Consider the following 13,875-nt stretch of genomic DNA (forward strand, 5'->3'; position numbering starts at 1 on the left):
ATATTTTGATGTTATGCAGCATGAGCTTTGACAAGGCACCAGGTGGAGTAAAATGAAACGTAAGAGGATTTCAACTGGATAGGCTATTATAGTATTGTAGGTTGTTATCAATGTTGCATTTGAGGTTGGCTTGGCATTGATTCAGACTTTAGGATTGAACAGGACAGGACCTGAGCCAGAAAAACAATACAGTCCATTGAAATGGGTGGAGTACTTTTTGGATGAATTTCAGTGTAAATGGATTGTAATTTTTGGCGAAGCCTTGTCCAGATGAGCCCAATGAAATCTGAATCAGGGCCAAAACTCTGTCTAAATGCGACGTGGGTTGACTTAATGTAGTCGTGGCCCACATCAACAAGTGTGAAATCTCCCATAAAGCCATTTGCAGCACAGATTTCAGTATTATCTTTCAACCTCCCACACACCACTCATTATTAATATTAGTATTCAGTCTATGTGGAAAGTATTGTCATTTGGATCTGAGAAGCTCACAATCAACACATGGTGTTTAGATACTTATACTAAAAGGTTTAACCACGAAAAGTGTAATATGTACTTTATTATTTACATTATTCTACATTTTATTAATTTAGCAGATGCTTTTATCCAAAGTGACATACACAGATTGCACATGGAAATATTTTGCATATCTAAATATTTTTGATGTGTCACTGGAGGATGACCTGCAACACATCCATAGCCATAATTTCAGCCTGGAATTATAATTTGCCCATCATTTTTCACCAGAGATTAAATCAAGCAGTGGCACTAATCTACAGATGACAGGAATTTGCTCCCATTATATGGAAGGGCAAAGTTGTTAAACAGCATAGGATAGAAACCAGACTTGAGTACATTAACAGGCTGAAAGCCCAAACAAAAACACATTTTACTTGAAGTCAGGTCTGAACTCGGATTGAAAAATGGCCCGGGATTTTGAAATGCAGACTGGCCCACGACCGTGTATTATTATTATTATTATTATATATACAATATTTTTTTTGCATTATGCCGTGGCCGTTTAACTGGCCGTTTAGGAAATCTTCCGACTCTCCCGATGGCCAGTCCAACCTTGCTTGAAGTATACTTACAAAGTATAAAGTACAAACATAATTAGGGCTACATATATTAAAGTCAAAGTACAATAAGAACATCACAAATTAAAAAAAAAGTCCACTTCCAACTGTAGAAAAAGGAAAAATGGAGCAAAAATGTTTAAACTCTCATTTAATACATTTAAATTGGACAACGGACACTCTTTCTGCTTGGCTAGGCGTATGTTCTCTGTCACCCCCAGGAGGAGTGCTTCTGTCTGGCTTTGGTAGCAGGACTGTGGTGCTGGAGGGTTCCAGCTGAGGATGCAAATGAGTATGATTTGGAGTGTGAGAAAGAATGTTGGTGTATGTAAGAGAATATGATGGTAAGTGTGAGAGAGAATGGTGGTGTGTGAAAGGTGGAGAATTAATTTAGTCCGACACGGCCTCTCACCAACTGACCATGCGGAACGACACAAACTCTATTGTGTGATTATGGTTAACATCGATGAAGACCAGGACTGGGTTGAATTTGACTGAATTTTTGAGTAAACTGTAACGTAGCCTGGTTTAACGTATCGTTTAGCTATCCAAACATAGCTAACATTTCAGCTTGTGCAACATTTTTGTAGTGAATAAACTCCAACCTAAATGATGAACTATGATTTCGATTCATGCCACTCAGTTCCTCTGGCGGGGATAGGCCACCCTGACAAACATCAGATATGAGGTTACAGCAACAACAGAGATGCACGACTGTTATTGATGCACAAAGTTGGGCAATTTGAGAGCCCAGAGGCAAACAAAGTAAATTGTGTGAGGAAGCTGATCAAGTGTTATGGAATGCACAAACAAATTAACTGCCGTGTGGTCTACTTGATTGCAAGACTTTGCTGTGTCCTTTGCTGTGTTGGGAAGTATTCCCCCATGACCATCTATCCTCTTCATGTTAAGTCTGAAACAAAATCCTATTAATCCTTGCTAAGTGAAAGAGGCCAAGTGTGCAGTGAATGTGCCCCTGTATTCTTCCACCTATAGGATCTCACAATTTCTGCAGCTGTAATTGGCACAGATACGCCTCTATTTTTATATTTTATAATATATGTTTCTTTGAAAAATTGTCACTGTTGTTTGTTCATGACAAAGCTGAGAACATTGTCTGATATTTGTTTTGAGTTTTAGGTAACATCAATCAAAACTTGGGGCTATCTTGTGGTTATTATCAGTGACCAATGCACTTTGTAAAGCTCTCTCTTGGAAGTCGCTTTGGATAAAAGCATCTGCTAAATGAATACATCTAAATGTAAAACTGAATAGAACTTATTGCCATGGGGTTATAATCATAACAAAAACAGCATGTTCATTTTGTAGACGTTTTCACCCAAAGCCAAGGGGGATTTGAATCTCCAACCTCTTGATCTGCAGCTAAGTGCTCTACCACTGAGATATACCCACCCTCATATATACAATTATATGAGAAGAGAAAAAAGCATTACCAAAAAACCTTAAGTGTTTGGCCAGAGGACTTCAGGAAGCTGGATGGATAAACTGAATCCACCCCCAACCGTCTGATCCATACTGTGATTTTGGCCACACCTTCTCAGGCAAGCCATCTTTCTCCACCACTACTGACATGCTTTCATCCATTACTGCAGAACACTGAGACATATGGCTTAATCACTTCAATAAAAGCCCATACCCCTAATATTGATATTTCTGATGGATGTATGGTGTGTCATAAAAGCCACCACGTCTCATAACTGAAGCAAAATGAAAGATTGGAGAGGGGAGCTATATGGATATTGAGGAACTGATTTTGCCTGAGGAATAAATGGCTGAATGAATAAGAGGGGGTTATCTGGATTTCCTCAAATTGCCCTCTTTAAATTCCAGACAGTGAATCATTTATACATTTGTATGTCTGTGTGTGATGAATTTAAGGCACTTTTGGACAGCTTTTTCTCCCTCCCTCCCACTGTGAAGGCTCAGAGGAAAGGACTACTGCAATGCAGCAAAACAAAACGTGAGAATCAGTTAAGTGTCCCTGATTGCTCGGCTGAGGGATAGGATAGGGAACTGCTCTGCCTCACACACATATCTATTGAAAAATATCACAATGTAAAATATCTAGAAAACACTCAAATTACTTTTCTGTTAAAAAATAGACCCACAACTCCTCTAAGTTGATCCTCTGTCGCTGTGAATGTGTAGCATAATGTAGACTGACCATGAGGATAATAATGTTAACTGTACTCTTATAATAGCATAGCTAAGTTTTTAGACTTGTGGGGAGTAGAGTTAGGAGAGCTGCTGAAATCACGTGCACCTCCCTGGAGTGGGTCAATCATGTAACCCCAGGGAGGTGCCACATACAGATAGGATAGTTGACTTTCTCTCTTGCTCATGCCTCACTGACTGTGGACCCAGGCCATTTATAATGAATGAATTTTTTCCGAATTTTAAATCTTAAGTTAATGACTTGTACTGCTCTGTATTCCAATGTGGGTATACTGATACTCGTGGCGTAGGCTATGTAGCCTGGACAGTCCAGGTTACTGGGTATTTTTATTATAATAAAACAGGAACAAAGTTGTATTCGTACGTTAAGTAAAACCCAATAATCTAAGATAATTAAAATCTAATAATTTACACATGTTCATGATGGGCGAATTGGTGGGCTCAGAATGACATGTCATGCAAGACAAGTAATTGACCTCCCACTGGTAAAAGGAGGAATTCATCTCTGTTTCATCATAATCCATCACTCATTCAGTACCCATCATCAATCATAGTCAAGATCACAGTCACAGCATCAAAACATTACACAACTATCTCCGTTGTGTGAGTACATTTAAAAGTGAGCACGCTCAAAAGCTGTAATGCGCAGAACTCCCCGAAGATGATTCACTGTTGATCCGTATGCACAGTTAAACGATGAGAATATAAATGATTGTGGTGAGTCAGCGTTATCCTGCTCTTGCTTCACCAAGAAAGCAACAATGATGTAAACGTATTTTTTTTTCGACAACATAAATCTTCGGATAAGAAAAACAGAAGAAGGAAGAATGAAAAGACGACAAAACGCTGCATCGTATAATGTCGTGTGGGCCGACCAGAGACCTATCGCTATGGAAACGGGCTGCAAGGTTCACACTTTCCATCCTCACCGCCACGACTGTTGTCTTCTTCAGGATGGAACTTATTTATTTTCTGACTCTGTTTTTGGCACTCTGGCCCTGTCGCTGTTTGTGAACTAGCTGTCTACAGATTAATATTTATGTGGTAACATCAGTCACCAACAGTTTAGCCTTCTGACAGCATTATCCTGTTGAACGTGTCTTGGGGGTGATTAGAATTATCCCCTTCTCCCTTAAAATCAAACTGGCAAACACCCTCAGGTTCAACATCACAGCCCACTTGTTATCCTGTTGAACAATTAGCCTACGTTGTGGGTTTGGAGGTGATTTTCTCCAGACACCTCAGAAGATCCTGTCACTCCCACAACAACAGGCAGCCAAGTTTAGAGGAGATGACCATTTCAAAAACTAAAAAGGGTTTCATGTGGTATGTAGCCTATACATTCAGGAAGTTGATATGAATACGGCAAAGCTAACCTCACTGATGTGTTAACAATGTTTTTCCTGCTCACAACTTTGTCACAGTTGTCTTAGAGCACTATATGTGTGCAGATGTGATGCTCTACTGTTCTTCAAACATCATGTACCTGACAGTGGGCAGATTGCTGAGGGTTCAGACTTCTCAAACTGTCTCATTCACAGTACCGGTCCTAGCACATTTGGCATCCAAGGCAAGATTTATCACCAGAACCCCCCACCCACCACAACACGGACATATGACATGATGCGGTTGGCGCCCTTTGCTGGTAGTGCAGGAGGGTTAATTAATGGATGCACTTGGAAAATGCCGCCCCCCTCTTCATGCCGCCCTAGGCGGATGCCTATGTCGCTTATAGGAAGGACCGGCCCTGCTCATTCATACTCTTTAGAGTGGTAGTGGATAGGCTATTGTCCAGCTATATTTGAGATATCATCTTCATCCGCTATATCATCACACTAATGGAAGGTTGTTCCATGTGATTGTTAGAGTCCATCCAATTCTAGAAAGAAGGAAGTCTTGTAGAGGAAAAAAGAAGACTAGAATTGTAACCCTATTTATCTTACAAGGAACTGTCAACTGTATCAAATTAAGGTTTCCAACAGAGTCAAAGTTTCCTGATGTGAAAAAAACTGCTTCACTTTGCTCTCAGAGATTTATCTGAAGTGAAATACTTGGGCAATACACTTGCTCAACTTCAGGAGACAATCTTTTGAAGATTGAGAGAGAGAAATGGAAGGAGTGTATTGATTTTCTGTGAACGGTGTTATGAGATCAAACAGCAACCTTTGAGGACAACAAAAACGGAAAGTAGATGAGAATAAATAACTGAAAAAACTAAGAGGAAAAGGAGATTGATTCAGTAGAGACCTTTATGCCCAAATTACCCATTTACTGCTTATTTCCTCTGTGAGTGAATTTTAAAATGTTTCTAGGGCAGGAAGATGAGTGAACAGGCCACTCTGTTCGCAGGGGAGCGAAGATGATCTCATGTCTAAACGTCTGAGGTAATGTGAGGAACTGTGTTCAAGGAAGCCGGCTCATCAAGTAGCTTGTTTGTTGTAGATGACATCATCCTGAAAGGGCAGAACGACAGTCTATCCGGTTCATTCCCTGGGTGATACACATCTGTAGCATCCTTTCCAAACACTTGAAGTGTAGGTGATTTAGATTGTAGGGCTAGACCTTTAGAGGCTATTTTGTTGGCTACAGGCTCTGTGGCTCCCAGGGAGATAAATCAAGCACGCCTCAACACCTCAACGTATTTGAAGAAGTATGTACGTCTGACCCAGAAGTCTGTTGCTACTTCAACCAGGCTAATACTTCTAAGCTTCCATGGCTCTAACCCTTAGCCACCAGTCTGACAGAACTGCACCTCCGTGGAAGAGGTCAACGTCAGCAACGAACAGTGTATGTCCCAAGGATGCCCCTTCCTTGTTCCTTGCTTTCTTCCGTGAATCATTTATCCAAGGAAAACCATTGAATCTTTAATCGCACCAGGAGATGAACCGATCCGATATGCCACCTTTGGTTCCTGATCCTGTTTGAAAACAAACCAAAGCAGGATGAATGACTGATCCCACTTGTACATTTTACAGTACTCAACGCAGCTCTGGCTCACCGTTATGTTTTTTCTTTCTTTCTTCCTCCCTCTGAGCTGATTGAACAACAGCCTCTGGGGTGCAGTTGGATTGGCCCACAGCAAGCTGCTCTGGGATCACCACATTAGCATCTCGTGATGCTGAATCTGCAGCTTTACTAAAGTTTCTTCAGATCTCTGGAGAGCCACTCTTGTCAGGGGCTTAGCCTGCGATGCTGGCACTGGAAACACCAAGGAGTCTCCCTCTAAGGTTTCTCTTGTTCTCTCACCATTGGTCCATGTGATTGGTTCTTAGATAACAACAGCATCCCCTGAGCCTGCATGAGCTGCAATCTCGGCGTTGGCTAACGACTCACTTCTAGCTGTCTATTCTGGTAAGTGTGGGACTATTAGACGGAGAGAGGAGAGGGAAATACAGAGAGCACATCGATTGTCTCAGAGTGTCTTGAAGGGAAGGGGAGTGGGAGGGCAAGAAGTTTTCAGACAAAAATTAGACAAGTTCCTTTACTTTTACCTTGAAACATGCATACATTTCAATTCATTTTGAAGACGTTTTTATCCGAATTGTTCACATTAATACACTTGTTCAGGCACACAATCCTTGCTTATGCTCTGCTGTAGTTTGTTGGGGGTGGCAGTTCATCTGAGCAGGTGTCTGTCTGTGAGGTTGGTGGTCAGCAGCAGTGCCATGTTACCAGATGTGGATGTGCTGCTGCATTGATCAAACAATGGTGCATGTATTTTTGGAGTTGCTTAGATTGTCTGTGAGCGTGATCTAAAATCAATGGACCTGGTTTGCGATGATTTATTCCTGTCGTCGGTGCACCAGATTTACCATAAATTGTGCGCTGTGTGATCTTTGTGTTTATGGCCTGCAGGGCTGACAGGACTCAGGATGGTACATTATGGGGCCGCCCCAGTATCTGACCAGGTACTGCATAACGCAGGGGGCCCGGGTTTGATTCTGAATTCCGCTCAGGCCATTCCCTGCACATCTTCCTCCATCTCGCTCTCTGGTTTCCTGTCTCTGTTCAACTCTCCTACCATTAAATAAGACTAAAAAAACGATGATACACTGCAGTGTTTCTCTCCTGTCCTCTCAAACTACAATACCCCAAAGCACATCAAGTGCAGAATACAGAAAAGCATCTTTTGATTACATATTCATGTCGATTCTGGAAATACAAAGCATAAAGGTTTTTACCATGTTGCCAACCTGTCATCTCTAAATGAGCATGCTGCTATTTTAATATGGATGTTCAAGGGAGTGCAGCAATGCGTTCCTCAGTGGGTTGTCACAATGTCTCTCCCAGACAGTCCAGATTACATCAGTCCTACTGAATCTATCTGCAGCTGCAGTCCCTGCTGTCAACATCTACCTTTCGATCTCGGAAAGAGGAGGAGGTTGAAACACGCATCGAAAGGAAAATATGACATTGTAAGTTTGTACTGTACATCTCCCATTAATAGTGGGAGAACAACAGTGAGATGTCACATGGCAAACAGTGTGACTCACTATAAGCTGGGAAGTCTGTGAAGGTAGTGGGCTTGTATGTAATCCTTGTTCTGTGACACAGCTGGAAGTCTATTTGAGAGCGTTGGAGTGAGGAGGTTTTAATGTGCAGCACAGATGTGTTGCACCCGTGATGTTTCTTGTCCTTGTGTGTGTCTGTGTATGTGCTTGCATGTGTGAGATTGTGTGCTTGTGTATGCGTGTTTGTGTGTATGCATGCATGTCTGTGTGTGTGTGCATGTGTCTGTGTGCGTGTCTGCTTGTGTCTATGTGCACGTGACGTGAGCTTGTGTGTGTGTTGTTCCGCTGAATAGAGAGAACGGTTTTCACCTGGCATAACCCCGTTGATGTTGTCCTCAGACATGATGCGCACTGTGACAAGAGCGTCACAAATCGCACTAAGTAGGGTTGTCAACATCTGCCATGGGTTCAGGGAGGTAGACTTTGTCAGCCTCGTACCATCCTCAGGCATCTTTTTTTGTTCAACTGACGGTGACAGATAATTGGGGGTTGGGACATAAATGGGCCTTGGATTCTGCGGAAGACGAGATAACTTGTCTTATTTTATCTTTCCTCATGAAAGTTTTATGAGATGCATAAAAACCACAGTAGCACGTGTAAAATGTAGGCAAAAGTTTTTTTAAGCTGTTGGACAGATAAGGCTGGTTTTTTAAGACAGTTGTCAAAGCAAATCTCAGGGGCCAGCCCACAAGGTATCCTTCCAAAGCATAGAGATGGTGCAAATATCACAGTACTGCTGGCTTTCACATAAAGTAAGAGGTTAATGCTCTTACTGTATTATATAATTCAATTTATGAGAAAGACCATCACTTATATCTGACAGATGAAGGGTGCTTCCTGGGAAGAGTCCAGTGGGAAGAGTTTAGAAACAGAATCAGAAGGGATTTTATTCGCCATGAATGTTTGCACAAACAAGGAATTTACTGTGGCAGGGAGGTGCATACATTAAACATATAGGAATATTGAAAGAAAAGGGTAATATGTGGACTACCTATACAAAAGGAGCAAAGTTTAGCTAATTCTAAGGGGGGTCTAGCTAATACTAAGGGGAATAAAATATAAGTAGTCATCATTTATAATCTAACCTAAAAAATACAGTGCAAAGAGAACGATACAATAGTGCAAATTGCAATGTGCAAGGTGTCATTGTGCAGATTGTGATTTAAAGTCAGTGTAATACCTTGGCCTTGTTAAAGTGGCCAACAGCGGATGGGAAGAAACTGTTCTTGTGGCGTGAGGTTTTGTTCTTGATGGACCGCAGCCTTCTGCCGGAGGGGAGTAGCTGAAACAGAGTGTCCAGGGTGGGACGGGTCGGCCACAATCTTCCTCACTCACCTCAGGGACCTTGACGTGTGCAGATCCTCGAGGGAAGGCAGATTGCAGCCGATCACCTTCTCAGCAGTGTGGATGATACGCTGCAGTCTGCTCTTGTCCTTGGCAGTGGCAGCAGCGTACCAGATGGTGATAGAAGAAGTGAGGATGGACTCAATTGTTATTCAGTTCAATATAGACATAGGAGCTGAACCACAATTCAGTGACTCTGCTGTGTAGCATTATGGTTGTCTGCTGTACCTACTACACACTTTTACATTTGGCTTTGGATAAGGAACTGTTGGATTCATCAAATGTCACAACAGGGAAAGTAGGGTCAGAGAGTCAGATAGGAGAACACCATTGGGAATGCTTGTCATAGTACAGTGCTTCTGCCAGAGCATCTAATGACCCAGAACACTGCTGCTAATCTCACAGCATGTATCAACACCAACTGCAGGGGAGATCTGCTCACAGAGGGAACTTTGAAATAAACAAGGCCTCTGTCAGAGCCTAGAGATACATTGAAGCAAGAAGGGAATAGTTATTTGCCGGATCACTTTTCAAAACAAAAACAGTTTCCTCCGTCCACCTCCATCCTCAGTCAGTGCTGCCTGCTGGTTGGCAGGTGGAGAGCGTGTGGGTTTCTCTGGGCAGAACACTGGAGCTGAAGATATGCTGCACCGATGCCATGTTCTTTTGGGGGTCAACGGTTCTTGGAAATGGTGTGGTTTATCAGCTCCATCAGTCATGGTAAATACCTCAACCCAAACTCGGAACAACCAGATTTGGTGAAGGAGTTGGGAGTGGGAGGATGAAGAGGACCAAAACTCACTCATCTTATCAGTGTATAACTGTTATATTTCTGACATAACTGAAAGGACAGTAATTAAAATCGTTATCCTGTACTGGTTAATTAATCACAGCACGGAAATGGAGCATTAAAGAATATCCCCTTTGAGCATATTCAGTGTGCTCTTTTTCCTCAAGCTCCCACCAGATGAATGCAGTGACTTTAGACAAGTACATGCAGATGTGAATTGTCAAGAGGACCGTTATTGATCACCCATTGTTTCTGGCCTTCCAAGCCAAGCGCTGAGTTTGACTACTGTAACTCAGACAGACTCAGACAGATTTACTCATTAAGTGTGAACAAATGAACCAGCATTTTACATTTCCTATTACATAACCTCTAGCATCCTACTGGAACAAACGATTTAGAATTACTAATGACGCCTGGAGAAGTGCTTTATATGAAAACAGAACCGAACATCGTGTAAAAGACTAATAACCGCAGCTCACATTAGCTACCGTTTCATGTTCATTAGCTGCTGATGAATGTTGTTTTGAGAATGTTCCCTGATCAAGTAAGGAGCTGTCTCTCTCTCTCAAACCCTCGTCAGTATTCCTACCATCCAGTATTATGACTGTGGCATTTCAAAACCATGTGCTTGCCGAGTCTGTGACTAAGTATGGGGTAACTCAGTCTTTGTCTAACTTTCATCAGTTTTTCCAGTCGAGAATTAATCCAGCTCAACATTAGAAACCATTGCTTGGCTCTTCCCTCTCCTCTGTGTGTGCCAGTCAAATGATAATCTTCTCTAGCTCTCACATAGAAAAGGCAGCGTGTGTTCTTTAAATGTATGTTCTCTTTCTTTCGACCACACAGGTTGTCTCTCTGTCTTTCAACTGACTTCTAGTTGAGATAGTGCTGTTCAGCACTGTGCCTGTTCAAATACAGATATTTTCTTCACTCTAACCACTGAAATACTGTTACAACTGTCCACTTCCGATCCTACACACCTACCCTCCTCACCCTCCCTTCCTCTCTCCCAAAGTCAGTCAACCTCAAATGGACGTCCCTTTCCCTCATCCTCTCCCCCACCCTCCTGTCCCTAACCCTCCCTCACCATTTGACTCCCTTGTCCCCTCCCCTCCTCATCTCCCCCATCCTCCTTCCACCTCTCACCTACCCTCCCTTCCTCCTGTCCCCTCCTTTCTCCCAACCTCCCTCCCTCACCCTCCCATCCCCCCTCATTCTGATTCGAAGAGAGGACCTGCAGCAGAGGTGGTGAGGGAGGAGGCTAAACCAGGAATTGGTTTTCCAGTTAAGTTTTCCAGGCAGATAACAGTAACACACACACACACACACACACACACACACACACACACACACACACACATAGAGACAGACCCCTGGCTCATCCCTGGGCTGTGTTCCTCTCTTACCCGATAAGGAACTGACAGAAGGCAGAGCGTTAAAATTAGAGCTCATGACTTTCACATACCTCTCTGGGTAGTTCCGGGCGATCGAGAGCTAAACCACAACAAATACTGAACCCCTGGAAGGCCAAGCAAAACTCATTACATCATTACTGCTCCAGAAAACACAATACGATAAAGTGACAACTCTCACTCTCTCACTCTCTCTCTCTCTCTCTCTCTCTCTCTCTCTCTCTCAACTCTCTCTCAGCTGTATCATCTAAACAACATGTATCGTATGTTTGAATTGAATTATTCATGCTGAAGAGAAAAAGGGCTGTGTGTTGACAGTACTTCATGCTTCAATTTAAACTGTTTCGGCCTCTGCATGTAAAAGGACTCCTGGGTTTTCAGAAGTGGGATCGTGTACGGATCATGACACACGCGCGCACACACACACACACACGCACACACACACACAAACAAACATTTAGCTAATTGTTCCTATAACACAGTACCAGTGCAGTAGAGAGACAAAGCAACAGCCAGTCTTCACACATTAAATGTTTTAAATTAATTGACTGAATTGGGGGGGTTAATTTGTAGATGGTTATTAAGCACTTAAAGATCGCGTCATTAAATGAGGATAGGAAATATAAAACATTGACTACAAAGTTGTCTTTTCTTTTATGGGAAGCGGTAGAAGAGAATATATTGTGATGAAGTTGGAAATTATTGCTGTACTTCCAACACACACACACAAGATAATTGCTGCACATCCCTCTTCATAATGCTCCCTGCACACAGTAGCACTGATAGAGGAACCTGCTTGTCAATTTGTACTTTGCCCCATCCTTATCATAAAACATGGCTCCCTGATGGGATTTGACTGGCATATAAATCACTCACTCAGCAAGCAAATAAATCACACTGCTCATGAATACACAGCTATGAGGCATAGAGGCTTAGAACCTCATCTTCCTTATCCTGGATGTCCAATCAGAGAATTACAAGGTGCTATTTACTCGGGTGGAAATAATTTGGAGGAGTAATGACAAGACACTGCTTGTTGGATCCTACACAGTGTCTGTCAGTAGTATGAGCAGCAAGTGCCATCATGTTTGTTTTCAAATCTGGGATTAGGACGGCAACCCAACCTTCAATTTGCTTTGTTGTTGTTTGAATGTAATGCATGTTGATGAACACCTCAAGGTTTTCCATGAGCTGTTGTTATAGAAGGTCATTTACATTCACATCAGCATCCTCTCACCCCACACTGCTGCACACCCACACACACACACACACACACACACACACCGCCCACATTGCCCACACACACACACACACCCACCGCCCACATTGCCCACACACTGCCCACGCACACACACACACTCTTGCAAGGCCTGTAAGCAAATAATACTCACCTCCTACCAGGAACAACAAGAGGATACAGATGCAACCCCCCTAAAAGAGTGCATTAGTAAAACACATCTTAATATTGGAATGGAAAATGGATTGTACAGAATTACATGAAGAAGAAAAAAACACACAAATGTCACGAAAGTGCTTTTTATTTCAGGCAAAGAAGCAGCCATCTCTCCCAAAGTGTTGAGACTGAATGGAAAGGTCAGTGATTATTTATTTATTAATTTTCCCTTTCAAGGGTTTTTGTTTGGAGTGCATTAGAAAGTGCTGCCTGGAGAATATTTTGCCATTTTAAAGTATTGGAAGTATTTTGAAGTTTCGACCAAGATTACACTTCTTACAGCAGTAATGTACAGTATACAACTATGCACAGTCAGTTCCACCCAAGTAATTTGATTTGACAAGAGGCATGCCAGGAGTGCTGATTTAGTATAACAGCACTGGGAATTATAAATAATGTTTATCATATTATACGCTATTCCTTAAATAACTACTTTAAAGAGGGCAGGGCCCACTTCTACCAAGGTAGGTGTAGCAATGCTGACAGAGTCTGTTAGTGTCTAAATAAATACATATTCACAGGAACTCAGAAACGGTTGAAGTTATTTCTCTGTTTTAAATGAGAGAAAGAGAGAGGAGCTGGAGTCAGTGTTCTCCCTCAGTCTCTCATCCTCCTGCTCATCGCGAGTTTGTGTTTAACGTTGCTCTCTGTCACAGTCAGCCGGGTCTCAATCGGTTCGTGAGACGCTGAGAGAACAAGCCGGTGACATTTGGAAAGGGCCTCTGGTGGGTGAGGAGACACAGAGGCACAGCTGCTCCCGGCTGTTCTGCAACGAGGTTGCAGCAGAGGAGGAGGGAAGGAGAGGAGGGAAGGAGGGGAGAGGAGGAGGGAAGGGGGGAGAGGAGGAGGGAAGGAGAGGAGGAGGGAAGGAGGGGAGAGGAGGAGATTAGGAGGGAAGGAAAGGAGAGGAGTGTAAGAGAGGCGGAGGGAAGGAGAGGAGTGAAGGAGGATGGGGGGAGGAAAGGAGTGAAAGAGGACGCTTGACACAAAAACCACAGTTCATTTGTCTCTCTTTCCCGGTCTGTCTTTTTCTCTCTCTGTCTCGCTCTCTCGTTCTACCTCAAACACACACACATTCACACACACACAGATC

The sequence above is a fragment of the Hypomesus nipponensis genome, chromosome 6 (genome assembly GCF_054491055.1).
Source record: "Hypomesus nipponensis isolate SF chromosome 6, ASM5449105v1, whole genome shotgun sequence".
NCBI lineage: Eukaryota > Metazoa > Chordata > Actinopteri > Osmeriformes > Osmeridae > Hypomesus > Hypomesus nipponensis.